Source organism: Suricata suricatta, chromosome 10 (genome assembly GCF_006229205.1).
Source record: "Suricata suricatta isolate VVHF042 chromosome 10, meerkat_22Aug2017_6uvM2_HiC, whole genome shotgun sequence".
Classification (NCBI taxonomy): domain Eukaryota; kingdom Metazoa; phylum Chordata; class Mammalia; order Carnivora; family Herpestidae; genus Suricata; species Suricata suricatta.
This window is the reverse complement of record NC_043709.1, coordinates 126,056,690-126,083,650: the sequence shown is the minus strand read 5'-3', so window position 1 is coordinate 126,083,650 and position 26,961 is coordinate 126,056,690. Positions and strand designations below refer to the sequence as shown.

General features: G+C 43.1%; 1 long non-coding RNA gene across 2 annotated transcripts; it reads left to right on the top strand.

Moving 5' to 3' along the window:
* The first annotated feature begins 1,220 nt into the window (after window positions 1-1,220).
* Window positions 1,221-26,961, top strand: LOC115304295. 2 transcript variants are annotated; one of them, XR_003914370.1, is made up of 4 exons: window positions 1,221-1,439; window positions 21,564-21,655; window positions 25,290-25,539; window positions 26,676-26,961. It is a non-coding gene; the product is annotated as an uncharacterized LOC115304295 (long non-coding RNA). The 2 variants fall into 2 exon arrangements; XR_003914371.1 differs by lacking the exon at window positions 1,221-1,439 and adding an exon at window positions 9,349-9,535.

Genomic DNA, 26,961 nt, shown 5'->3' with positions numbered 1-26,961 from the left:
CAGTTGTTTCTGTCTACGTAGCCCCATTCCTTCTTTGTATTTGCAGACACAGAGCCCAGCATCTGCAGATTAGAAACAATAGTCAGGATGATGTTTGCACAGCATCTTGTTCCAGGCGGCTCGGAGCACTGGCAGGTGGAGTCTTGCTCAAGACGCTAGAACTCCCAGGTGGGAGGGGTTTACCGGCTGGCAAGGGGGCCTGCTCTGTGCACCTTTCCCAGTAGCCCAGTAGCCCCTATTACCTGTTTGGGGCGCCTCTTGCTCACCTGCTGTCAAGGTGACTCCTTTAGTTTCAATCTGGGCTACTTGTGAGGTTCCAGTTTCCTCACCACAATCTAAGCGAGACAGAACCAGAGCCCCTTGGAGTAATTAGAAATGAAACTCCAAGATACACCGTCTGGGAACACAGCTCAAAGGAAAATATGCCTGTGACTCAGGTCCAGTGAACAAACACTGCCTCATTGTCAGCTTCCTGCCAGGCTTAGAGCTTAGCACGGAGGCCGCAGGGGGGTTGGAGGTAAAGAGCATATTCCAGACCTGGCCTCCGGCAGCTGTTAGTCTGGGTACAGCTGTGTTCTATCTATCTCTGATCTGTTTCTACAAAGTACTTCCCTAATGGATTACAATGTAAATTTTTATTCTGTAAGCTATGCTCTTGTTCATAGTGCCTTGTGTTATAAATAGATACTAAATACTTTGGAATAGTTATCTGGTGTCTTTTGCTTAGGACTTTAAAGCATTTCACAAACAATGCCATGAATGGTAAATTAATTAGTATATTAATTCCTTGTTTAAAAAAGGATAATAGCAGCAGGGTGATGAAAGTCAACTGACGAGGGGCGCCTGGGTGGCTCAGTCAGTTAAGCATGCGGACTTCAGCTCATGATCTCAGTTCGTGGGTTCGAGCCCTGCATTAGGCTCTGTGCTGACAGCTCAGAGCCTGGAGCCTTCTTCAGATTCTGTCTCCCTCCCTTTCTCTACCGCTCTGTCCCTGTCTCTCAAAAATAAATAAATATTTTTTAAGAATTTAAAGTCAACTGATGGATGTCAGAGTAACACTTGACTTCACTACTGATTTGCATTATGACCTCAGGCAAGCCGCTCCCCGTCCCTGAACCCTGGTGTCCTCCCTGTACACAGCATTGTCAGCTAAAAGCCCTGTGACCCTCTCCCCTTCTTCCCCAGTACTTGGAAATGTTGTCACAGAAACTTTGGCAGATGCATCATTGATATGTAGGGCCAGGGCAAAATGCTGTTTCTCCTGCACAGGGATGATTTCACAGAAGAAGATTTTCCTGCCGCAAATACCTATAGACCCAAATGGCCCTGGGTGGTCATTTACACCCAAGTAAGCAACCTCTAACCTCCTTCTCAGTGTGACAGTCTTGCACATCCATCTCTGAAAGTTTTGCCACAAAGGGATTCAGTTCTACGTTCAGGTAAGTCTGTCCTGTGTGCAGTGACATTTCAGAGAGCATATCGGAACCAGAGGTGAGCAGAGAGAACCAGCAAGCGGACCACCATCTGCAAGTTCTTCAGGTCACTCCGATTTTGCTTGGGAAAAGCCCCACCCACCGTTTCACCCAGATTTGCTTTTAAGTTCTGTGCATGAATTTAGTATTTGTAACCCGGTCAACGCGTGTTAACACATTCACCAGCCCTAGATCGACTCTGATGAAAGCGAGCGGGTCCCAGCTATCAATGGAGCCTGAGTAACCATCAAGTTGAGTGGTTCTCAGAAATAAACAGTTGGAGCCAACCAATGAGAACAGGCTTGATAAGCTCCAGGTGGCCCACCTCCTAGCCATCAGCACACTTGAACTTCCAGATGGTCGTTGAGGCTGATCCCAGGCTGTTCACAATGCTGCAGTCCTATCCTTAGTAAATGATCTCTGTGTGTGCTAAGAGGCCTACAATTCTTCACCATATATCTTAGCTACATACTTACTCCTTTACGACCTAGAGTATCCACCACTTTTAGAAATCCCAGTTAACTTTCTATCATTCTTGAATGCTCAGCCTCAATGAAATACCTCACACAGAGGAATAAAAAAATCAAGCCCCCAAAATGGAATAATTTTTCTAACATACAGGTCTAGCATCCTGACTGCACTTAAAAAAGTTCCCCCCAAAAGTTTTTAAAAATAACACATGAAACATAGCGAAAGTTAACTTATTCAAGCCAGAAATACCTATTGATTTAGGCTTCTTGAGCTAAGTTGAAACAGATTTAGCACTCCTCTTGGCTTCTAAAAGTCTTTGTCTTTAATTAAAAATAAAAACTGAAGCTAGATGATTGGTATTTTGACTTCCAACCAAGTGTTATTTCTGGTACAACTACACAGACTAAAACACCACTCACAGAACATCTTGTGCATTTTTATGTGAATGTTTGTTTATAGTCAGCTCATCTTGGCTCCACACCATCATATCTTGCTCCACATCAAGTGTGCGTGTGTGTTGATCCCCTTCTTGCTGTCTATAAGTCTATTCCAAGTTTCTGGTGGAGAATCTTGATGGAGAACCCAGGGAGGGGCAGCAGACAAGGACACTGTGCTAACACCCACCACCATCTTCAGGGGGTGGGCTCACTAAGGGCACTGAGAAGTGAGCCACTCCAGACTCAGGAGATCCCAATTGGTTTGCCTTGACCTTGAGCTAAAAAAGACTCTTCAGAGCCACTGAGACATCATGGATAAAGCATGGAGTTTGAAGACAAATGACCCAGATCCAAATATTAACTCCGCCCTTTTTTACAAATCAATTCAATCCTCTGAGTTTCTGCCAGTTTCTTCCTCTAACATGGCAGGTTATGGTAATGAGTAAATGAGGGAATATAAAGAGGAAAGGGCTTTGAAAACTGCAAACCTACAAATTAATGCTCATTGTTAAGATGGTGATGGGTAGACTGGGGCTCAGGGACCAGGATCAGCTGTGCGCTTCCTACCATCTGAGGGTTTCTGGCATTGGGGCAAGAATGAGATGGGGAGTTTGAGGTAGCAGACCAGGAGGTGTCCCGATGCCAAGTTAACATGGCAGGTTATCAAGTCTAAAGGGAATGAGTGTTGGGGCTGGGGGGTGGGGGAAGGAGGAGGAGAAGGAGGGGGAAGAAGAGAGGGGGAGGGGGTTGGAGGAGCGGGGAGGAGGTGGTTAGGGGTAAGGTGGGACATAGGGTTGGGACGTGAAGGACCTAGAGCTGGATAAATAAATGGGTGTGGGCTCCGGACTAGAGAGAGGGCCCCATAGGTGGAGGGAGGGTGACCAGGGCACGGGGCAAGAGGGACAGCCTGAAGCTGAGTCAAACCAAATGCTGTCATCTCTGGGTCCCTACCTCTTCCTTCTCCTTATGGGCTATTGGACACAGAGACTTCAGCTTCCTGCTCTGTCACCCCTGAAAATAATCTTTAAGAACTACACCTCTTCTCACACCCTTTGAAGTTAACATCTAGAATATGTCTTCATTGTTTAAATAGTTACAAAGGATATAACTTCTACTGAATGGGCATATTGAACAGTAAAAGATAAAACTCATAAGACCTTCAGAAATGTTTCCAGTGCAATATAATACCATAGTGATTTGATATCTACCATGATTCATTTTTTTATGTTTATTTACTTATTTTGGGAGATAGAATCCCAAGCAGGCTCAATGCTGTCAGCCCAACTTTGAGATCATGACCTGAGCCAAAACCAAGAGTTGGTCACTTAATCGGTAGAGCCACCAGGCGCCCCAATAATTCATTTTAAGTATACACCAACAAGCAAAAAAATTATTTCATTTACTCCCAAGGTTATAGCTCCACTCCACTTTCCCCATATGAATATATGATAATGTGATGTTTTATGTCTGAAACCCTTTTGCTGATCAAGCATAACTATCTGAAGTAAAAATAACTTGAAATTAATTGTGCACATTTAATTAATTTGAAATTAGCATCTAAAATTTCCTGTGACTATATAGCTCTAGGTATCAAAGAAATATTTCTGGACTGAATTGTCATTATAGATATTCTTTATACACAATTTATGAAAATAACAGGAATACAATTTTTATAAATAATTATTCACTGTAAAAGTTAAATTTATTGGAAAAACTACTCTTCATCAAACTTTTTACTAAAATAGTTGGGGTTTCTCATCAACATTATTCCCATCTTGCAATTATTGTTGGTACAGTTATTGTAAGCACTACACGACTCTCTTTATAGAAGCAAAATTAGAATGGAAGGAATTTTATCATAGCTATGTAAATTATCAAGACCCTTCTGATATGGTGATCTATCAGCGAAATTATTATTACTGACCTAATTCTCTTACAACTCAATTAGGTCTTCCCTCAATTTGCATAAAGCAAAGAATTAGAAACCATCTGAATTTTTAAAAAGCTTACTCAGTCAGTAGACTCATCCAATGTCTTTTGAAAACAGCATTTGCCGGGGACCCCAGAGATTTGCCTACCTTGGGGCAATGCAGCATCACAAGTAGGGGGGAGGGAGAGGGCCTTCCTGTTTTATTAAACAGCCTCTGTGCAAGAACAGAGGGCACTGCATCCTGCAGGTACAGCTCCGAGGAATGGCAGAGCAGTTAGAGGGGAGTGTGCCCACAGAAGTGATGAACCTAGAATTTGGACTCTTAGCGAGGCTTTGTGCATCCCCAAGGATGTGGGTACCCAAATGTGAAGCCCACTGAGCTAGGACCTGAGACGGGGGAGTTGGTGACCCTGGACACCTGGCTTCTCCAAATGGTATTCTCCAAAGCAGGTTGTGTGGGATTTTAGAGCCCTTTGAAATGTTAGAGATTCCCAGTGAAGAGGAACTTCTGGGTCAAAAAAGTTTGGGAGAAGCTTCCTAGTATTTTCCCTTCTTAAGACTTTCACAATAAAATCTGAGGATTAAAGGCTGACGAAACCTGTTTATTTAATGCAGAATTTCCCAAATGACCTTGATCCAGTCCCATCTTCTCCTCCAAAGAATACCTGGTTATATATAAAGAGACATAAGCAATCTGCTCTGGTCCTAGAAGCTCCAAGCTGAATCTCCTGTGTCTTGTCTACATGGCCTGAGTTATTCATGGCAACCACGGATCTCTCGAAAACACTCCAGAGGGACCAAGACCTAAGACCATTTTGTTCCATTGACTGTTACCTACTAAGGAAGTATTACCTTTTGCTGTAACTTTCCTATTGGGTTAATCCATTCTTAGATGGAGATTCTGATATAACACGAAGGTTTCTATGCTGTTGACTTTGGGTAGCAGCTACTGGGGCCATGAACTTAAAAGTGCTCCCCAAAGCACGACACGTGGATGGTCATCTTGCTGCTTTCCCAGCTGTCCTTCTGGGTCCCCTGGTTGTTGGCAGTATGAAACAAGCCAAATGAGGACTATAATCAGATGCAAAGTGAAAGCCCAAACATAGATGAGTGGGATGTGTATATGTGTGTAAGAGAGACACTGTGTCTCAGTAGATGACTGTTTTTCATTATATCTAAAGCCATTTGGATTTTAACCATATCATTTGAATTTTCCATCTTTTCATTGCAAAAGATGAAGAGTCAGCTGTATAATAATAATGACTATAAATAGACCAAGTTCATGTGTCACAGCTGGAGAGAGAAGCATGGGAATGCGGGCCAAGTCACCTGATGCGGCTCATGGTTTTGGGACATCTTAGGCATCTGACCCCTCTAAAGATCACCACTGAAGATACACAAAAATGTGCCCGGTTACCCTTTCCCTTTACTCACCAGAACGATTACAAGATGACAAGTTAAAAATTAGTATTCTATGTACAAGTTCTGAACATTTTGGTTAGCATGGAGATCCAGTTAGACTCTCCGTTCTTGACGAGAACTCAAAGTACAAACAAATTGGTCAGTACCTGCTGGAAAAGAAGGTTGGAGAGTGAGTCTGTAGAGCATCTTCCTTCTTGGAATACAGGAACCGTGATGCTGTTTTCTGTGTGCACAGTCATCCTACGCACCTCCTCAGAGCAAGCAAGTTGGGTAGAGTCAAAGGCCGACAAAGCTGATTACTGACTCAGCCTCAGCCGGAATCCACTTTGCTCTTTGGAAACCTCTGCTCTCACCTGTGAAGCTGGAAACTAATGCATTTTTATCAGCCTCTGGGAGCCAAAGAAAACAAAACTGAAAATAACTCCCAGAAAAGAGATGAAGAATCAAAACGAGTTTTTGATTAAAACCACTTGAGATTTCTTGAAGAATTATGCCCCTAAATCCCTTTTATGGGAGGAGAAAGGCAGCAAAAATCAAATGATTGGCCTGCAGGTTAAGAGGGAGTGAGCAGGAAATGTGACTGAAATAAGAGCCCTCAACCCCACCCCACACCCCCACCCCGCCCCCCGCGAGGTCTCGGGTTCTAGGAGCTAAGGGTCAGAGAAAGCCGCCCCTGAAGTGCTTGGAAATAAGCAACACACAGCGGGACCATCAGCTGGATCCGCATTTGAGGGAAAGAACTTTCCAAAATCCTCAATCACCAACCTGTCGCCATCCTGGGGGGGGCAAATGTACCAGCCATCAGGGGCTGTTCAGTTTCCCTTGGCAAGGAAGGGACCCCCCACCCTGTTCTTGGACAGCAGATGCATTATGTTCTGATTAAATGTACCCCAGGTGTGGAGACAGCTGTAGCAGATTTTCAGCATGCCTCTGCCTATTTCCCAAGAAACGTGGTTTTGCTCTCCATCGGCTCTTCCAGGTAGTAGCTAAGGGCGAGGGAGAGAAGCGGAGAATAAACGCATTGCCCAAGGAGACTTCCTGGTCCAAACCCACAGCACTTTGTGTAAATCTCTTGTTTTGATTCTGCTGGAGAAGTGAACAGAAACCTGCAAGGTGGAAAAGTGGAATCGGGAAATCTGCCCAGGTGCGAACCTGGGTGTGAGGCAGAGTGGAGAGGACACCCTGTCACGGCCCCAGACGCTCGTGAAGGGGGCGAGAGGGCGGGCGGGGTCTGTTTCAGCCTGTGGATGTGGCTGTGCCCGCAAGTCGTACGACAGAGGGAAATGCATTGGCAGGCCTGGCCGGGTGGGCCTAGGCTGCTGCACCCACGGGGGCTGCCTGTAGGAGGGAAGAACCCATGGGTCATTTCTGGGCCCTGGGCAGTACGTGCCCTACCCAAAGCTCTAGACGTTAGAATTTCTTTGGGTTATTATTCTGACCTTCCCCAGATGTACCTCAGGTATTTCCAACCAACGGATTTTATTTATCCATCAATTTTGATCACAGCCTGCAAGTTAGATTGTTTGCTTGGAGAAGAAGGGGATGCTTCTCACTCAGGAAGGCCATTTTAGCACTGACCTGCCATGAATAGAACTACCCCTCCCCCCATGCTGGGTACTGGCGAGAAAAGACCTGGGATGTGGCAGAGATTCAGGGTTTGGTAGCAGACGAGTCGTTTGTCTACAAATTCCAGCTCGGATGTTTGGGCTTCAGTCTCAGCCTCCATCGTGTGATCCCCAAAGTGAGAATGCTAGCCCGCCTCTTACAAAGGCATCAGCGTTGGAGATTATTGCGTAAAGCAGAGAGCACTAGCGGGCATCCAAAGGCATGGTTATTGTATTATCCCTATTCCTTCAAAATCAGAGAAACACTCACTAGGAAGGGCATGAATCCATTAAGATATTGCCAAGACAGGGCTGCCGTAGAGGCGGGCAGCTGGCTGCTGGAAATCAAGGACAGGAGGTGAGGAGGTGAGGTGCCCGAGAGGTGAGGTGCGCTGGCCCCGCCCAGGGGGAAGAGAGGGTGGGGGGCCACAGCGGAAAGGTAACCGTGGAGTCACCAGACAGGAGGGAAAGTACTTCAGGACCAAAAGTTCTGCCAAGACAAGACAAAGGAGAAATGGACAAGAGCCAAGGAATGTGCTGCTGGGGAGGAGACGGGGGTGGGGGCCTAACTTCCCTGGGTTCCTCCCACAGAAGGTATTCGGCTGCTCACCTGAGGGTAAGGACAGGAGGGCCCCTCCTAGGGACTCTAGCAGACTACTAGGGTGAAATTCTCCAAACTTTGTTGATTGCTTACCCGATTTTATCCATATACATATTTTTATTTACACCTCGTTCATCTGCATTGATTACATATTAAGTATGGCTAGATAATAAAAAACACACAGAAATCTGTACAGTATTGTGCCCATAGGTCACAGTACCTCGGAACTGTGACCTTCACAACGGGTCAAGAGGGGAGATCTCATGTTAAATGTTCTTACGTAATTCTTTTTAAAAGAAGTTCCGGTGAGTTTTTCCCTCCCCTTAATGCATCTTCTTGCACACCCACTTTTGGATACTCCTCGCCCCCAAAATGGAAGGTGGAGTCAGAGGGAAGGGCGTTCGCCTCCACTCTCAGATAATAACTGAGCAGTCCGAAAGTGGAGTTACGTGTCTTGTGTCTGTCTCTGCTTCTGTAGGTCAGAGGGTTAAAATCAGAGACAGACAAACATTGGGTGGTTGGCATGTGTAATAAAAGCACACAGGGGTGCCTGGGTGGCTCAGTCGGTTAAGTGTAATAAAAGCACACAGAGCCCGTGTTAATGCATTTTAGAAAAACAGGAGTTGACAGAAACAAGGATTACCATGTCTACAAGTGAAGGATGTTGACTCGTCATTGTGATCTCACTTACAAACCCGAACCTGTCGCTTGGTTTCTACACCACTCAGACCAAAATAGGAGCTGCCTCATTTGCTGCCCCTAAGGTGTGTGGGTAGGCTCCAAAGTCACAGCCCTCACGGTGTCACCTGGCACAGCGTGGCGCCGACCACGGCCGGGAGCTGTGCTGAGAACACAGGACTCAGCCCAGGTGCGCCTCGCCTGGGTCGCCGGCTCTCAGCTCAGCCATTGCAGGTGCTCGCGTTCCTCCTGTTTACGCTCCTGATTCCCCACTCCTGTCTTTGTGCACACTCTCCCCTGCCTGGAATGCTTTGGCGCTTCCCCTGCTGTCCCCTCCAGCTACTGATTACATCTACTCAGCTTCTAAACTCAGGTTAAGCTTTGAAAAATGGATGGTTCCCACTGTTTTGTCCCACACTCAGTAATAATTCCAGTAACTAGTTGGATCGTTTGTGTTTGTCTCCCTCTGCTTTGCTGTAAGCTCCGTGGAGGCAGGGAGTGGGTCCCCCTGCCTAACAGACTCAAGCATAGAGGACTTCAGTAATTCTCACTCATGTAGCACCCCAATGTGTGTCCAGCTCAGGGAGGGCGCTCAGCTCCATGCAGTCATAAAGGGACCAGCCTGGTAACAACTCTGCTACCTTCATCTTATGGTTTCCAGGGTCATCCTGGGCATTGACACCCAGCTAGACGAGGGGGAATGAATAGGAGACTTTCACAGGCCAGGCCTGGAAATGGGAAGATCACTTTCTCCCAAAGTGCAGTGGCCACAGCTTAGTCACTGCAACAGAAACCAGGAAATATAGTCCAGTTGTGCGCCCAAGAGGCAAGGAATTGAGCTCAGTCATGAACCAGCTTCTGCCACGACGTCCAGAACCAGCTCACACTTGCTGTGAGCACTCAAAGCCCCAAGGAGGAGGGTGAGCCTGCTTATGCTACTAAGGGAGGGTTTTGCAGGAAGCTTGAGCACATGTTCCCTCAACATCTTTTCAGACTTGGGCACAGTGCCATCTGCTACTCAGAATAAAAATCAGGAAGGTTTGGGGACCCCAGGAACCACGTTTGAAGAGTCAGAATTTAGTATTCTGGAATCTTCATTAGTTTGGTAACCAAAGGAGATTAGAGGACATTCATGCAGCAGCCATTTTCATCCAATAGACACCAACCAATAACTGTGAGGACAGGAGAGAGAAGTTTCTTAGTAGGTTTTGGCTGACTATTTTTCTGTGACATCAAACTAGGAGGTAAACACAAAAATGAAAACCAAGAGGAACATGTGAACGTTCCTATGTAGGAAGACTACTAATTTTTTGAGGAAATACCAAACTGCACCACTTTCCATTCCCACCACCAATGCAAGAGAATTCCCCTTTCTCCACATCCTCACCAACACCTGCTGTTTCTTGTATTGTCAATTTTAGCCATTCTGACAGGTGTGAAGTAGTATCTCATAGCAGTTCTGATTTGTATTTTCCTGATGATGACATATTGAGCATCTTGTCATGTATCTATTGGCCATCTGGATGTCTTCTTCGGAAAAATATTTAAGTCCTCTGCCCACTTTTTAATAGGATCATTTGTTTTGGGGGTGTTGAGTTATATAAGTTCCTTATATATTTTGGATACTAACCCTTATTAGATATGTCATTTGCAAATATCTTCTTGCATTTGGTGACTTTTCCATTTCTTGTTTCCTTTGCTGAGCAAAAGCTTTTTATGTTGTTGAAGTCCCAATAGTTTGTTTTTGCATTTATTTCCCTTGCTTCAGGAGACAAGATAAGAAAGAAGTTGCTAAAGAGGACCCTGGATGGCTCAATCATGGATTTCAGATTAGGTAAAGATCTCAGGACTCATGGGTTCGAGCCCCACATCAGAACTCAGGCTCCATGTGGAGCCTGCTTGGGATTCTCTCCCTCTCCTCTCTCTCTCTGTCCCTCCTCTCCTCCCTCTCTCAAAATGGATACACTTAAAAAATTTAAAAAGGTCTTAATTTTTATTTAATTTTATTTTTTAACATATATTCATTTTTTTCTTTTATAGTTTATTGTCAAGTTGGTTTCCATATAACACCCAGTGCTCATCCCAACAAGTAACCTCCTTCATGCCCATCACCCCTTTTCCCCTCTCCCCCACCCTCAGTTTGTTCTCAGCATTTAAGAGTCTCTTATGGTTTGCCTCCCTCTCAACTATTTTTCTTCCCTTCCCCTCCCCCATGGTCCTCTGTTAAGTTTCTCCTGTTCTACATATGAGTGAAAACATATGGTATCTGTCCTATGCCTGACTTATTTCACTTAGCATGACACCCTTGAGTTCCATCCACATTCCTACAAATGGCCAGATTTCATTCTTTCTCATTGCCATGTAGTATTCCATTGTATAGATAAACCACATCTTCTTGATTCATTCATCAGCTGATGGACATTTAGGCTCTTTCCATGATTTGGGTATTGTTGAAAGTGCCGCTATGAACATTAAGGTACATGTGCCCCTTGGGCGAATTCCTAGCAGTGCTATTATTGGGTCATAGGGGAATTCTATTGTTAATTTTTTGAAGAATCTTCACATGGTTTTCCAGAGCAGCTGCACCAGTTTACATTCCCACCAACAGTGTAGGAGGGTGCCTGTTTCTCCACATCCTGGCCAGCATCTATAGTCTCCTGATCTATTCATTTTAGCCACTCTGATTGGCATGAGGTGGTCTCTCAGTGTGGTTTTGATTTGTATTTCCCTGATAATGAGTGATGCTGAGCGTCGTTTCATGTGTCTGTTGGCCATCTGAATGTCCTCTTTGGAGAAGTGTCTGTTCAGATCTGCCCATTTTGTCACTGGATTATTTGTTTTTCAGGTGTGGAGTTTGGTGAGTTCCTTAAGGATTTTGGATACTAGCCCTTTATCCGATATGTCATTTGCAACTATCTTTCCCCATTCCATCAGTTGTCTAGTAGTTTTATTAATTGTTTCATTTTCCATGCAGAAGCTTTTTATCTTGATGAGGTCCCAATAGTTCATTTTTGCTCTTGATTCCCTTGCCTTTGAAGGTGTGTCAAGTAAGAAATTGCTGTGGCTGAGGTCAAAGAGGTTGTTTCCTGTTTTCTCCTCGAGGGTTTTGATGGTTTCCTGTCTCACATTCAGGCCCTTCATCCATTCTGAGTTTATTTTCGTGTCTGGTGTAAGAAAGGGGTCTAGTTTCATTCTTTTGCATGTTGCTGTCCAGTTCTCCCAGCACCATCTGTTAAAGAGGCAGTCTTTAATCCATTGGATCCTCCCTCCTGCTTTGTCAAAGATTAACTGGCCATACATTTGTGGGTCCATTTCTGAGGTCTCTGTTCTATTCCATTGGTCCATGTGTCTGTTTTTGTGCCAATACCTTACTGTCTTTATGACTACAGCTTTGCAGTAGAGGCTAAAGTCTGGGATTGTGATGCTTCCCGTTTTGGTGGTGGTCTTCAATATTACTTTGGCTATTCGGGGTCTTTTGTGGTTCCATACAAATTTTAGGATAGTTTGTTCTAGCTTTGAGAAGAATGCTGGTGTGATTTTGATTGGGATTGCATTGAATGTAGAGATTGCTTTGGGTAGTATTGACATTTTAACAATATTTATTCTTCCGATCCATGAGCATGGAATGTTTTTCCATCTTTGTGTCTTCTTCAATTACCTGCATAAGTTTTCTATAGTTCTCATCATACAGATCTTTTATATCTTCAGTTAGGTTTATTCCTGGTATTTTGGTTTTTGTGCAATTGTGAATGGTACCAGTTTCTTGATTTCTCTTTCTGTTGCTTCATTATTTGTGAATAAAAATGCAACCGATTTCTGATTTTGTACCCTGTGACTTTGCTGAATTCATGGATCAGTTCTAGTAGGCTTCTGGTGGAGTCAGTCGGGTTTTCCATGTAGAGTATCATGTCATCTGTGAAAAGTGACATGTCAAAGTGAAAGTCTGACATCATCTTTGCCAATTCTGATGCCTTTCATTTCTTTTTGTTGTCTGATTGCTGATCCTAGGACTTCCAGCACTATGTGAAACAACAGTGGTGAGAGTGGACATCCCTGTCGTGTTCCTGATCTCAGGGGAAAGCTTTCAGTTTTTCCCCATTGAGGATGACATTAGCTGTGGGCTTTTTATAAATGACGTTCATGATGTTTAAGTAAGTTCCTTCTCTCCCGACTTTCTCAAGGGTCTTTATTAAGAAAGGGTGCTGTATTTTGTCAAATGCTTTTTCTGCATCTATCAACAGGATCATATGGTTTTTCTCTTTTCTTTTGTTAATGCGATGTATGACATTGGTTGATTTGCAAATATCAAACCAGCCTTGTAACCCAGGAATGAATCCCACTTGATCATTGTGGATAATTCTTTTTATGTGCTGTTGAATTCGATTTGCGAATATCTTGTTGAGGATTTTTGCATCTGTATTCATTAAGGATATTGGCCTGTAGTTCTCTCTTTTTGCTGGGTCTCTGGTTTGTAAATCAAAGTGATGCTGACTTTGTAGAATGAGTTTGGAAGATTTCCTTCCATTTCTATTTTTTGGAATAGCTTGAGAATAATGGGTATTAACTCTGATTTAAATGTCTGGTAGAATTCACCAGGGAAGCCATCTGGCCCAGACCTCTTATTTGTTGGGAGATTTTTTATATCTGATTCAATTTCTTCACTAGTTATGGGTCTGTTCAAATTTCCTATCTCTTCCTATTTGAATTTTGGCAGTGTGTGTGTGTTTAGGAATTTGTCCATTTCTTTTAGGTTGTCCAGGTTGTTGGTATATAATTTTTCATAGTATTCCCTAATAATTGCTTGTATTTCTGAGGGATTGGTTGTAATAAATCCACTTTCATTCATGATTTTGTCTATTTGAGTGCTCCCTATTTTTTGAGAAGCCTGGCTAGAGATTTATAAATTTTGTTTATTTTTTCAAAAACCCAACTCTTGGCTTCATTGATCTACTCAACTGTTTTTTTTTGGGGGGGGGGATGCTATATTGTTTATTTCTGCCCTGATCTTTATTATTTTTCCTCTTCTGCTGGGTTTGGGGAGTTCTTGCTGCTCGGCTTCTAGTTCCTTTAGGTGTTCTGTTAGATTTTGTATTTGTGCTTTTTCTAGTTTCTTGAAATAGGCCTGGATTGGGGCTTTTGTGTCTCACAGAGTCCAGAGGGAGTGGCCACAGCTACTTTGTGGCGGGTTCCGGGAGCCCAGCCCAGGGCCTGTGGAGTCCATCTCCAACGTGTGCGGGGCTGCAGCAGCCTGACTTGCAGGAAATGGAGCATTCATCAAAGTATTTAAAAGAAAACATGTATTAGCACCTCACTGGGTGAGGCCTCAGGAAGTACTGCCCTGAAAATAAAAATCTTCCTGGATTCACATGAGACACACCAAGCTAGATCGAATGGATAAAAAAGCAAGAATCATCTATTTGTTGTCTACAAGAGACTCATTTTTGACCTGAGGATACTTTCAGATTGAAAGTAAGGGGGTGGAGAAATATCCATCATGCTACTGGAAGTCAAAAGAAAGCAGGAGTAGCCATACTTATATCGGACAAACTGTACTTTAAAGTTAAGACAGTAAGAAGAGATGAAGAAGGGCATTATATAATATTTACAGGGTCTCTCCATCAGGAAGAGCTAACAATAATAAATGGCTATGCACCGAATTCAGGAGCACCCAAATACATGAAACAATCCCAAACAGAAACAATCTTATTGATAAGAATGTGTTAATTGCAAGAGACTTTAATACTCCACTTACAGCAATGGATAGATCCACCAGACAGAAAAATCACTAAAGAAACAATGGACCTGAATGACACATTGGACCAGATGGATCTGACAGATATATTTAGAACTCTACATCCTGAGGCTATGGAATTCACCTTCTCAAGTGCACATGGTACATTCTCCAAGATAGATCACATACTGGGTCATAAAGCAGCCCTCAATACATATAAAAGAATTTAGATCATACCATGCACACTTTCAGATCACAATGCTATGAAACTTGAAATCAATAATAGGAAAAAGTCTGGAAAACCTCCAAAAATATGGAGGCTACAGAAAACTCTACGATTGAATGAACACGCCAATCAGGCAATTAGAGAAGAAATATAAAAATATCTGGAAACAAATGGAAATGAAAATACAACAATCCAAACTCTTTGGGATATAGCAAAGGCAGTCCTAAGAAGAAAGTACATTGCAATCCAGGCCTATTTCTTTATTTTTTGTTTAAATGTTTATTTTTGAGAGAAAGAGAGACAGAATGTGAGCTGGGAAGGGACAGAGAGTGAGGAAGACACAGATAAAGAAATACCTATCAGTGCTGATCTTGGGAGAGGGGCTGTTTCGTATCATCTATCCACGCTCCGTTAACAAAGCAGCTACCCAGGGCAGATGAGTGTGGTTTGGTGTAGGTGGGAGTTGCCTCCACTGTGGGCCCTGAGGGCCCCGCCTTGGTGGCCATGGGGAGAAAAATGGCGACCCCCTAGTCCCTTCTCAAACCGGTGTTGCAAATCACTCTTTTGGGTCCTATCTCACTGTGCCAAGGGTGCAGCCAAGGTGGGCCATGTTCTATGTCCCACACCCAGCCTCATTTCCAGATCTTACTCTGTGAGCATTAATGATACTGCTCAAATGTAATCCCACAAGCTGGGGCACTTCCTAGCAGGGGATCGAGTAGGGGACTGGTTCCTCCTGTCAACTGTGACTGTGATCCCTTGCATACCATCTATCCTGGACTGAATTTCTGGGATCGAGGCACCCAGCCCAAAGAAAGCACCACAGTTAGAGGTAGGATCTCTCTCTGAACCCTGCAGTTAGAGATGGGATGATAGGATCCCTCTTTGTCCCTGGTCAAGTTTTGTCTCTTCTCCAGGGACAGTTCTATGAGCAGTTTCAGCTGCTCTTTCTCTTCCCCTCATCTCTCCATGGATGGGGCTCCCTCCCCTCCATGCCTCCATGTCCCAGACCATTTTTATCTTACCCAGTTTGCAATCACATACCTATGAGGCTGTCTTCTTAGTGGACTCTGTCTCTTTTCTTTCCAGTCTCTTGTGGTTCAGAGTCCTTTGGCTTCAGCCCTTCTTTGTTTGAGAGATGTGGGCGGGAAGTAAGGAGCTCCCTATTTCTCCTCCATCTTGCCCCTCCACATACCAGGTCTTAAATTTTTAAAAGGAAAGAAAGAAGTTGCTATGGCTGATGTCAAAGAGATTACTACCTGTGTTCTCTTCTAGGATTTTTGGTCTTCTGTCTCACATTTTCTTTAATCCATTTTGAATTTATTTTTGTATATGGTGTAAAAAATGGTCCTGTTTTCCCACACCATTTATTAAAGAGACAGTCTTTTTCCCATTGGATATTCTTTCCTGCTTTGTTGAAGATTAATCAACCATATAATTGTGGGTTCACTTCTGAGTTTTCTATTCTGTTCATTGATCTTTGTGTCTATTTTTGTGTCAGTACCATACTGTTTTGATAACTACAGCTTTGTAATAAAACTGGAAGTCTGGAATTGTGATGCCTCTAGCTTTGCTTTACTTTACCAAGATTGCTTTGGTGATCCGGGGTCTTTTGTGGTTACATACACATTTTAGGTTTGTTCTAGCTCTGTGAAAAATGCTGATGGTATTTTGATAGGGATTGTATCAAATATGTATATTTCTTTGGGTAATATAGACATTTTAACAAGATTTGTTCTTCCAATCTATGGGTGTGGAATATCTTTCAATTTCTTTGTGCTTTTCAGTTTCTTTAATCAGTGTTTTATGTTTTATAGTTTTCAGAGTGTATACAGACCTTTCACCTATTTATTCCTATCTTACTATTTGGTGCAATTGTAAATGGGATTGATTCCTTAATTCCTTTTACTGCTATTTCATTTTTGATGTGTAGAAATGCAACAGATTTGTGTACGTTGATTTTGTATCCTGTGACTTCACTGAATTCATTTATCAGTTCTAGCAATTTTTTGGTAGAGTCTTCTGGGTTTTCTATATATAGTATCCTGTCATCTGCAAATAGTGAAAATTTTACTTCTTCCTTGCTGATTGGATTCCTTTTATTTCTTTTTGTTGTCTGATTGTTGCAGCTAGGACTTCCAGGCTATGTTGAATAAAAGTGGTGAGAGTGGACATTCCTGTCTTGTTCCTAATGATAGAGGAAACGCTCTCAGTTTTTTCCCATTTAGAATGATATTAGATGTGGGTTTCTCTTTCTTACCCTTTTTTTAAATTAATGTGATGTATCACATTGATTGATTTGCGAATGTTGAACCACCCTTGCAACTCAAGAATAAATTCCACTTGATCATAGCGAATGATTTTATTAATGTATTGTTGGATTTGGTTCGCTAGTATTTTGTTGGGAATTTTTGCATCTACATTCATCAGAAATACTGGCCTGTAGTTCTCTTCTTTAGTGGTGTCTTTATTTGGTTTTGGTATCAGGGTAATGCTGGTCTCATAGAAGGAATTTGGAAATGTTCCTTCCATTACTATTTTTTGGAATAGTTTGAAAAGAACATAAATTAAATCTTAAAAATTTTGGTAGAATTCACCTTTGAAACCATCTGGTCCTAGACTTTTGTTTGTTTTTTAATAACTGATTTTATTTCTTTGTGGGTTGTTGGTCTGTTCAAATTTCTTATCTCTTCCTACTTCAGTTTTGGTAGTTGATATGTTTCTAGGAATTTATCCATTTCTTCTAGGTTGTCCAATTTGTTGGCATATGGTTTTTCATATTATTCTGTTTGTATTTCTATGACATTGGTTTTTATTTCTCCTCTCTCAATTGTGATTTTATTTATTTGAAATCCTCTTTTCTTTTTCTAAGTCAAGCTTATCAATTTTATTAACTTTTTCAAAGAACCAGCTCCTTGGTTCATTGATCTCTGCTATTGGTTTTTAGTTTCTATATCATTTATTTCTGCTCTAGTCTTTATTATTTCCTTCCTTCTGCTGGTTTTAGGCTTTGTTTGTTGTTCTTTTTCTAGCTTCTTTACGTGTAAAGTTAGCTTGTTTGTGATTTTTCTTGCTTCTTGAGGTAGGCCTGTATTGCTCTATAGTGCCCTCTGAAGACCACTTTTGCTGCATCCCAAAGGTGTTGGACCATTGTGTTTTCATTTTCATCTGTTTCCATGTATTTTTTATTTCTTCTTCTATCTCCTGGTTGACCCATTCATTGTTCTCTAAGGCAGAAGCAGTGGGGAAGAAGACATGTTCTATACATATGGACTTGAATCTCCAGTAAGCCTGACTGACAAGACGCATTTGACTGAGTATAAGCTTTTTAATGATAGGTGTCTCTATTCTGACAACTCTTAGAAGGGTTTAACTTTTAAGAAATGTGTTTTCTCTGACTACAGGAAGTAGCAAGAAATTATACAGCTTACCAGTATGGTGCTGGGCTAGTAGCATGTTACATAACCTCCAGGTATTTGTGCTCTTTCCAGACTTTTTTTTTTTTTTTTGTGGTCAACTTCTAGTTTCTTAGTATTGTGGTCATAAAAGGTGCATGGTATGACTCTAATCTTCTTGAATTTGCTGAGGGTTGTTTTGTGGCCCAAAATGTGATATATTCTGGCAATGTCCCATGTGCACTTGAAAAAAAATTTTGGATTTTTCTGTTTTAGATTGGAATGTTCTGAACATATTTGTTAAGTCCATCTGGCATATAGGACCCATTTTAAAGATGGCAGTTGAAGTCATATAAATACATTGGATCCCCCAGGGAGAGTGGCTTTTGTTTTCTTTTTAAGAAATATCCAAATCCATATGTTTCAATTTTATCAGAAACATCTGTTTCTTGCATTTAAAGACACATAATTATGTGTGCATTTTTTTAATTAGGTAAATAGGACTCACCAACTATTTGGCAGTTCTGATGAGGGAGAAGAGTTTCTAGGTTGGTGTAATGAGGCAACTGATGAAATTTTGCACCTAATTAATAACAATAATAGTTAACCCACTTGTGAACATCAGTGGAAGTCAGACACATTCTAATTGCTTTACATAGGTTTTCTCACTTTTCACAAAAACCCTATGAAGAGCACAATTGTTGGTCCTTTTTACAAAAGCAAAAATTGAGACTCAGAAAATTTTGGTTGAAGAACAAATTAGGAATGGGGAGGAAGGAGAATGACAGATGACAACCTCACCATCAAAAGGCAGTATATGGGGGCACCTGGATGGCTCAGTCGGTTGAGTGTCCAGCTTTGGCTCAGGTCATGATCTCACGGTTGGTGGGTTAGAGCCCCGCGTCAGGCTTTGTGCTGACAGCTAGCTCAGAGCCTGTCTCCGGATTCTGTGTCTCCCTCTCTCTCTGACCTTCCCCTGCTCACTTTGTCTCTCTGTCTCTCAAAAATAAATTAAAACATTAAATTTTTTTTAAATGCAGTATATGTTCCCTCCCATGGTGCAGACTTCGTGTTGGCATGTGAACTCTTACCTTGGTGTCTGGGTGGCCCAGTGGATTGGGAGCAGACGTGGTGAGATGCTAAAACATAGATGTGCCCTTTCCATGCTCTCTTCTGTCCCCTCTCCTGACTGCATGCTGACACCACGGCAGTCTTGGAAGCTACCTAGGAGATGACAGACCTTCTTGAGTCTGGATCCCTGAATAACCTTGTAGAGTGGACCTCCAGTGCCCCATTTCACCCTCCACCTCCTGACCTATCTTGGCATGTTACACAGATGAAAAATAAATTTTTATTGATTAAGCCACTAAAATTTGGGAGTATCTTTATAACAGCAATACTATAGAGCAGGTACTTGCTATATCTAAGTATAACAGTGTGAAATAAAGATAAGAAATGTTGGATGTGTTGAGTTTGAAATACTGTGAGGCAACCACATGAAAATATTCAGTGGACAGGCAGCGGAGACACATGGAGTCATTGTTACTGCACACAAATTCACCTGTGTGTGCTTGGTCTTCAATAAATAATAGAGGCACCTGGGTGGCTCAGTCGGTTAAGCATTGGACTCTTCATTTTGGCTCAGGTCATGATCCCATGGTTCTTAGGATGGAGCCTCACATCGGGCTCTGCACTGACAGTGCAATGTCTATTTGGGATTCTCTCTCTCTCTTCCTCCTCCCCCCCTCCATTCTCTCTCTCTCAAAATAAACTTTAATAAATACATAAACAAATAAGGGAAGAACTATTTAATTTCCTTTCTGCCATTTCCTCCCGCAGCTGGAGGCTCTAAACAGGTTGTGAGATGGGAAATATGAGCCTCTCTTCCTCCAGCTGGTCTCACATCCCTTGTATGTCCTCACCACATGAACACGTCACTACTCCAAGTGTCATTCCCTTCTGTAAGGAGACATCTTTTTCTACATAATGGCTCCAAAATTGAGCCAGCTATTCTCTCTGATTCAACTGAAAAAACAATGAACAAGTCTCATGTTGAAGAAACGTTATTTTTCCACAGATCCTGGTCTTAGAACTCAGCCTCATACAGGATGTGACTTTCAGTTTGGGGATTGCTGTTTTCAGGATGGCAGCTGATTTGTCAGGGAGGATTGGCTCTCTCAGGGGGTGTGAGGAGAGGGTCAGAGGTGACACCCTGGGACCCCAGCATGTGGGAGGCAGGTGGAGGAACTGCTCATAAGGGCCAGGGAGCAGAAGCAGTGGGGAAGTAGCAGGACGTCCAGGAGTATCCAGTTCTCCCCAAACTAAAAGAGGACAAAATGCCGCAGAGTGAATAACTGAGTATTTCAAATTAAAAAAAAAAAAAAGCAAACTGAGAAAAAGGTCACTGGATTTGATAACAAAAATATCACCTATTGCCATAGCAATTTTAATGGAGTTGCCATCATAAAAAGTCGGAGGTCGATGGATAAAGAGATGACTGGTGAGGCAAAGGGAGCAGGACTCGGAGATGTCTGGCCCTGGGTCAGGCCTGAAGGTCCAGACGAGCTCAGGGAGCCAGCACCTCCGTCCTCTCCCACCATTTTCTCGCTGTCCAACCACTCCTGGACTTAGTTTCTTTATTTGTAAGATGTGTTTAATGATCCCTGTCTCAGAGGCTGAAGATTAAAAAAGAAAACAGTTGCAAATGGCTTTTAAGAAACCAAATTAGGGCCCCTGGTGGCTCAGTCAGTTGAGCATCCAACTTCCACTCAGGTCATGATCTCACTGTCCGTGGGTTCGAGCCTCACACTGGGCTCTGTGCTGACATCTCGGAGCCTGAGGTCTGCTTTGGATTCTGTCTCCCTCTTGCTCTGCCCGTCTCCTGCTCAGGCTCTGTCTCTCTCTTTCTCTCAAAATAATAAACATTTCAAAAGGAAGGAAGAAAGGAAAGAAAAGAAAGAAAGAAAGGGGAAAGAAAAGAAAGCAAACAACTCCAAAGAAACGTCATGGGCATTGCAGGAATCAAAATGTTCCTCTCAGGATGCCTGGGTGGCTCACTAGGTTGAGCATCCAGCTTCGGCTCAGGTCATGATCTCATGGTCCGTGGGTTCGAGCCCCACGTCGGGCTCTGTGGCGACAGCTAGCTCAGGGCCTGGAGCCTGCTTCCGATTCTGTGTCTCCCTCTCTCTCTGACCCTCCCCTGCTCACGCTGTCTCTGTCTCTCAAAAATAAATAAAAACCATAAAATTTTTTTACAAAAGATTAACAAAGAAATGTTCCTCTCAATGAGGCAAGACAGACAGGCAGCCAAGCACCTGGGCGCACAACCCATCTCCCCCTAGAACTGCTTTACTGAAACGCCCCTGGGGTGCTGATTTGAGGAACGCTATCGGGGCAGCCCTGAGAAGCCCTGTAGTCCTTTTGCCAAAAAGCTGCCGAAGACGTTGTGTCTGGTGCTGCACAGCCTCGTCCTAGGCTGACCTGGTGAGCGTCCTCTCTGGTCACAACGGTGTAAGTAATTGTGTAAGTAATTGTATTTCTCCTGAATACTCGGCCTGTTTTTATCTTGCCGCTGATCACGCTCCCCTTCTTTGCAGTGATTTCCAGAAAGCTTGGAGACAACGTGTGGTCCACTCATTGCGCAGACCTGAGCTGCCGTGAATGCATTTCTGTACTAGACTCTTCTCCGGTACTTTTATATCCCTATTCTTGCTGTTCTCATACCTTAAATGTGTTATTTGCTTTTATATTACACATTCTTATAAATAGCCTAAATGTTTTCTGTTATAAAGGAAGATATAATTTTCTTGGGTGGGAGGTTGAATAGTTTCTAGCCCCATATTATAGCTGACTTTCTCTTTTTTTATTTTCTTATGTTTTTTACTTATTTTTGAGAGACAGAGAGAGACAGAACGAGCAGGGGAGGGTCAGAGAGGGAGGTACAGACTCTGGAGCAGGCTCCAGGCTCTGAGCTGTCAGCACAGAGCCCGATGCGGGACGCAAACCCACGAACTGTGAGATCATGACCTGAGCCGAAGTCGGCCGCTCAACCGACTGAGCCACCCAGGGGCCCCTATAGCTGACTTTCAAATACAGATGAATACCTCTCCCATCTGCCTAGATGTCCCTTTAAACTTGTCCCTGTTTGTCTTCCTAACACATGACAGTAGCTAACACTGAGTCCTTGCTCTGGGCTCTTCTAAGTGCTTTTGTGTCTATGGATTCACTAATCATCATAAGAATCCTATTTATGTCTGCTTTACAGACTAGGAAACTGAGGCCCCTGAGGTTAAGTAACTTTGCCGGAGCTACACAGATGGGAAGTGATGGATCTAAGGTTAAGAACCGAGTCATCGGCTCCAGAGTCTGTGTCCTTTCCCATCCAGTGCAGCAGGGCAGCGATGCCTCTTCTCTACACGCTCAGTGACAAAACACTTTAAACATTTGGTTTCCGATGCTTTGTAGGATACTGGTAAGAAGAGGTGGGGAAGGAGAACGGGGTAGCAGGATTAAAATTTTTTCCACCTAATGAAATGGGCAAAATATAGCTAAGAAAAATACCGTGTCTGAACAGAAGTGTGAGGAATGCAGATCTCTTTGTTAAATACATTACTTTTTATTTAATTCTATCTTCCTTCCGTGGCTTCAAACAGTCCTAATCTTCTTAGGGTGCTAACTGCCTATACTTGTCATGTGTCTTATCTTAATTTTAACTTTTTGAAGGCAGCTGGACGAAATAGATATGAATCTATGAGAAAAACAGGTTACACTTAAGAAACATGTCATGTCAAGCATTCCTACTATTTATCAACTTAGCAAAGTAGAGAATGGTTCTGTTGGCAACAGAATATTGAAAAAACAAGGAGACGATGTTGCTGATTCAGGAACTTCTGCTCCTTTATTTCCCCTCCGAAGGTAGTTAACGAGATTATAGTTTAACCCCTGGTGAGGCTTTGCCACTCTGCTATCTTTAGCGTAGGCTTACGGATGATAATAATATTCTTGGTTAATACATAGGACACGGAGCGAATGCTGTTCCTACATTTCAAATATCCTGCCCACTTGTCATCATTCAGGTCCCAGGCAATGTCCTACCCCCTCGGCACGGCCATTCCTGCTGTCCCGAGCATGCCAGGTCACACGCACATGACTTCCTTCTCAATCCCCACAACACTCTTGGACTTGCACATCATTTCTACAAATGCAATACTTACCACCTGACATTGTCACTCACATGCAAATGCATGTCTGTATCAGGCATTAGATAGACGTTCCTCGAGGGAAGGAACCGAGTCTCCTTATATTTCCTGTGTCCCACAGCACCACGGACAAAGGTAGGGCACCAGAAGTCCTCGGTGAATTATGTGTTCAGAAGAGAGGGAGGGAGTGAATGAATGAACAGAAGAGAGTTTGGAGTTTTCTCTGATCAACTACTTCTGCCTTTGCTTCGGGGACTATTTCTCTGAGGAAGGGATTTCCATCTGCATCTGAATTGCTCAAAATGATGAAATTATCTCTAATACGCAAATTCCTAAGCTCTACCCCCAATCTCTACAACCAGAATGTCTGGATTTGGGGTAGGAATTTGCATCTTAACAACCTACCCCAGGTAAGCCTTCAGCACACAGTGTTGAGAACTACTGGCTTACCAGAGTATGCTTATTAGATATTATTTGAAAGATGAATTGGAATAATCTGGATTAAATATTGTTCTTCTCCATAGATTTCATAATTAAGCTCAAATCTCTGCCAACCTGGGTATCATACTCCTTCTGTAAGAAATCAACTCTCCTGGAAGAAAGGGTTATTTATTTATTCATTTATTGCAAGCAATGTTGAAAATCCACTGGAATCGAGGTAAACTGCAAAGCCCATAATCATATACTATTTTGCTTCAATGACATTTTTGCCCATAGCATCATTTCACGTTTTATGACTGGCACAATTCCTGAGAGAAGCCACATCCTCCTGGTAAAGACTGCAAGAGTCTTAGTCTGGTCTCCAGGGGCCGCCTGGGTACGACCATTGGAATATCTCACGAATGCCCTCCTTTCGTCTTCTCTTTGGAAATGTCTCCAGGTAGGGGACACAGGACACAGAGACCCATTTTCAAGCTAGGTCAGCGATCCTGCTCTGAAAGCAGCTTCTACCCTGAGCATCAGATGCCCCACTGCAGCAGGAATCCACCCTTCTTCAGATCCTCCACCAGAGGCAGATTTTCTATTTCAATGGGAGATTTTTAAAGCTTAAAGAGAAGGTGAACCCAGTAGGTCTACCATGACAACCCAAGGCTGCTTTTTGCTCTTCTCTTTTTCTGCAGTGGAGAACATCCTCTTTCAGAACCTCAAGCTCTGACTTCCGCTTCCCTAACAGGTACTGTGTGGTGTGGACCATTTCTGGTCTTTACAAGGACAGGAAGAAGACTCCCTTGAAATGAATTCCATTGCATTGGCTCTAGACGGCTTGGTGGACTTGGTGTGGTTTTTCCTAATCCTCTGCTTACGTGACATCCATTGAAATTCAAGTCACCTTTTATGAGGACCACCAGAAATAGAGGAATAGGACCCTTTCTTCTGGAGTTTCCATATTAATACTCTCAAAACTAAGCTCCCTGGTCTCATGATTACCTGAGCGCATTCTCTTTCCTCTTCTCTGACTTTTTAATTCTCATTATAGGTTTTTCTACAATATTTTCTCTTTACCTTTTTTTGAAGTATTTTTCATCACAAGTACATGTACACACACACACGCACACACCATTCCCCATGTCAGCTCCATATGTGGGTGCTGCTTTACTAGGCTATCTCTTGTGTTTCACCTACATTTCCATTATTTCACGATATCACCACATTCTAGGACTGGCAACCATTTTCTTGGCCACTTCTCATTAAATCCACAGGTCATTGTAAAACGGAGCAAAAGAAAGGGTCTCAGGGGGCACCTGGCTGGCTCAGTCAATAGAGCATAAAACTTGATCTTGGGGTTGTAAGTCTGAGCCTCACGTTGAATGTAGAAATTACTTAAAAATAGAATCTTTAGGGGTGCCTGGGTGGCTGTCTGACTTCAGCTCAGGTCATGATCTCACAGTTTGTAGGTTCAAGCTCCGCATTGGGCTCTGTGCTGACAGCTCAGAGCCTGGAGCCTGCTTCGGATTCTGTGTCTCCCCTTCTCTCTGCCCCTCCCTGTCCATGCTCTGTCTCTCTCTGTTTCTCAGTAATAAATAAATGTTTAAAAACGTTTTTAAAAATAAAAATAAAAAAATGAAATCTTTATAAAAAGGAAAGAAAGAGCCTCAGACAGACAATATGATTGCTTTGTTTAAGATGCTGGCTTTATAGAAATAGATTTCACGCCGAGCGGAGGAGCCCGGGCATCCCTGCTATAACCAGTCATTTGGCGCCATCTGCTGGACACAAGCAGTCACAGGTTGGGGAAAAGCGACCGTGCTTCACGAGCATCAGGTGCCCGCTGATTCAGCTCATCCCTGGGACTGTTCTGAAGAACTGTTTCCCGCTGGATTGATGCTCCATATGCTTTTATGACAAATCTCTCCACCTTTGAATATCTCCAAAGGTAAGGGTCTTTCCTACTACGTCCTATTCCCTCTGCAGCTTCATGAAGCGCCATTGTTTTATTTAGTCAAGCAAGTCAGGACAACTAAGCGGCCCCGTGATGACCATCAACAATTAGAGGGCAGAAGCCACATTTCCTTTGTCGCTGTATCCTTAGAACTGGCACGTGGTAGCAGCTCTGGAATTGATTTTTTGGTCTTGTTTTTGTGGCTTTTTGAATGAAGCAATCTGAGGTGAGTAAATTTGACATACAGGAGTCTTTATTTGAAGAGTTTAGTCTACTCTGCCTGGGTGGGTCCTAAAAAGCTCCTAACCAGGAATCCTCTCCCACCCCTTATGTGTTAAGTCTTTATTTTTTTTTTAATGTTGTTTTTTTTTTTTTGAGAGACAGAGAGAGGCAGCTCGAGCAGGGGAGGGTCAGAGAGAGAGAGAGGGAGACACAGAATCTGAAGCAGGTTCCAGGCTCTGAGCTAGCTGTCAGCACAGAGCCCGACGCGGGGCTTGAACCCACGAACCGTGAGATCATGACCTGAGCCGAAGCCGGATGCTTAACCGACTGAGTCACCCAGGCGCCCCAAGTCTTTATTTTTAAAATTTTTTTAACGTTTATTTATTTTTGAGAGAGACAGAGTGCAACTGGGGGGAGGGGCCGAGAGAGAGAGGGAGACACAGAATCCGAAGCAGGCTCCAGGCTCAGAGCTGTCAGCACAGAGCCCAACATGAGGCTCAAAACTCACAAGTGGCAAGATCATGACCTGAGCTGAAGTCAGATGCTTAATTGACTGAACCACCCAGGCGCCCCTGTTGAGTTTTTATTAAAGGAAAAAAAATAAAAATTAAAAACCAGTAACAAACTCCTGGGTAGCAGGCAAGAGGGAACAGGATTTTGCATTATAGTGACTCAATGAAACCTAGCCTAAAACTGGAGATATAGTAGATGCTTTATATATTTTTTAAAACTGATCATTAAATATTTGCTCAATTGATAGCTAATTTTATGTGTCAATTTGGTTAATGCTTGAGGCCCCACTGTTTGATCAAACACCAGTCTAGATTTTTCTCTGAAGGTATATTTTAGCTATAATTAATATTTAATTCAGTAACTTTAAGTTAATCCCCCCCCCCTGCCCCGTGTAGGTGGGCTTCGTCCAATCAGTTGAGGGCCTGAAGATCAAAGACTGAAGTTACCCCAAATGGAAAGGCTTGTGGTCAAGACTGTGCAGAAAAACCCTCCTGAATGTCTAGCCTCCTGTCCCGTGGAATTTGGACTCAAGGCTGCAACATCAACTCTACCTGAATTTCCAGTCTGCTGGCCCATCCTGTGGACCCCAGCCTTCTCCAATCTTGCTCTTTCTCTCCATATATATAAAAACTTTTTTCCATCTGGAGAACCCTAATACACCCAGGACTATACTTCAATGTA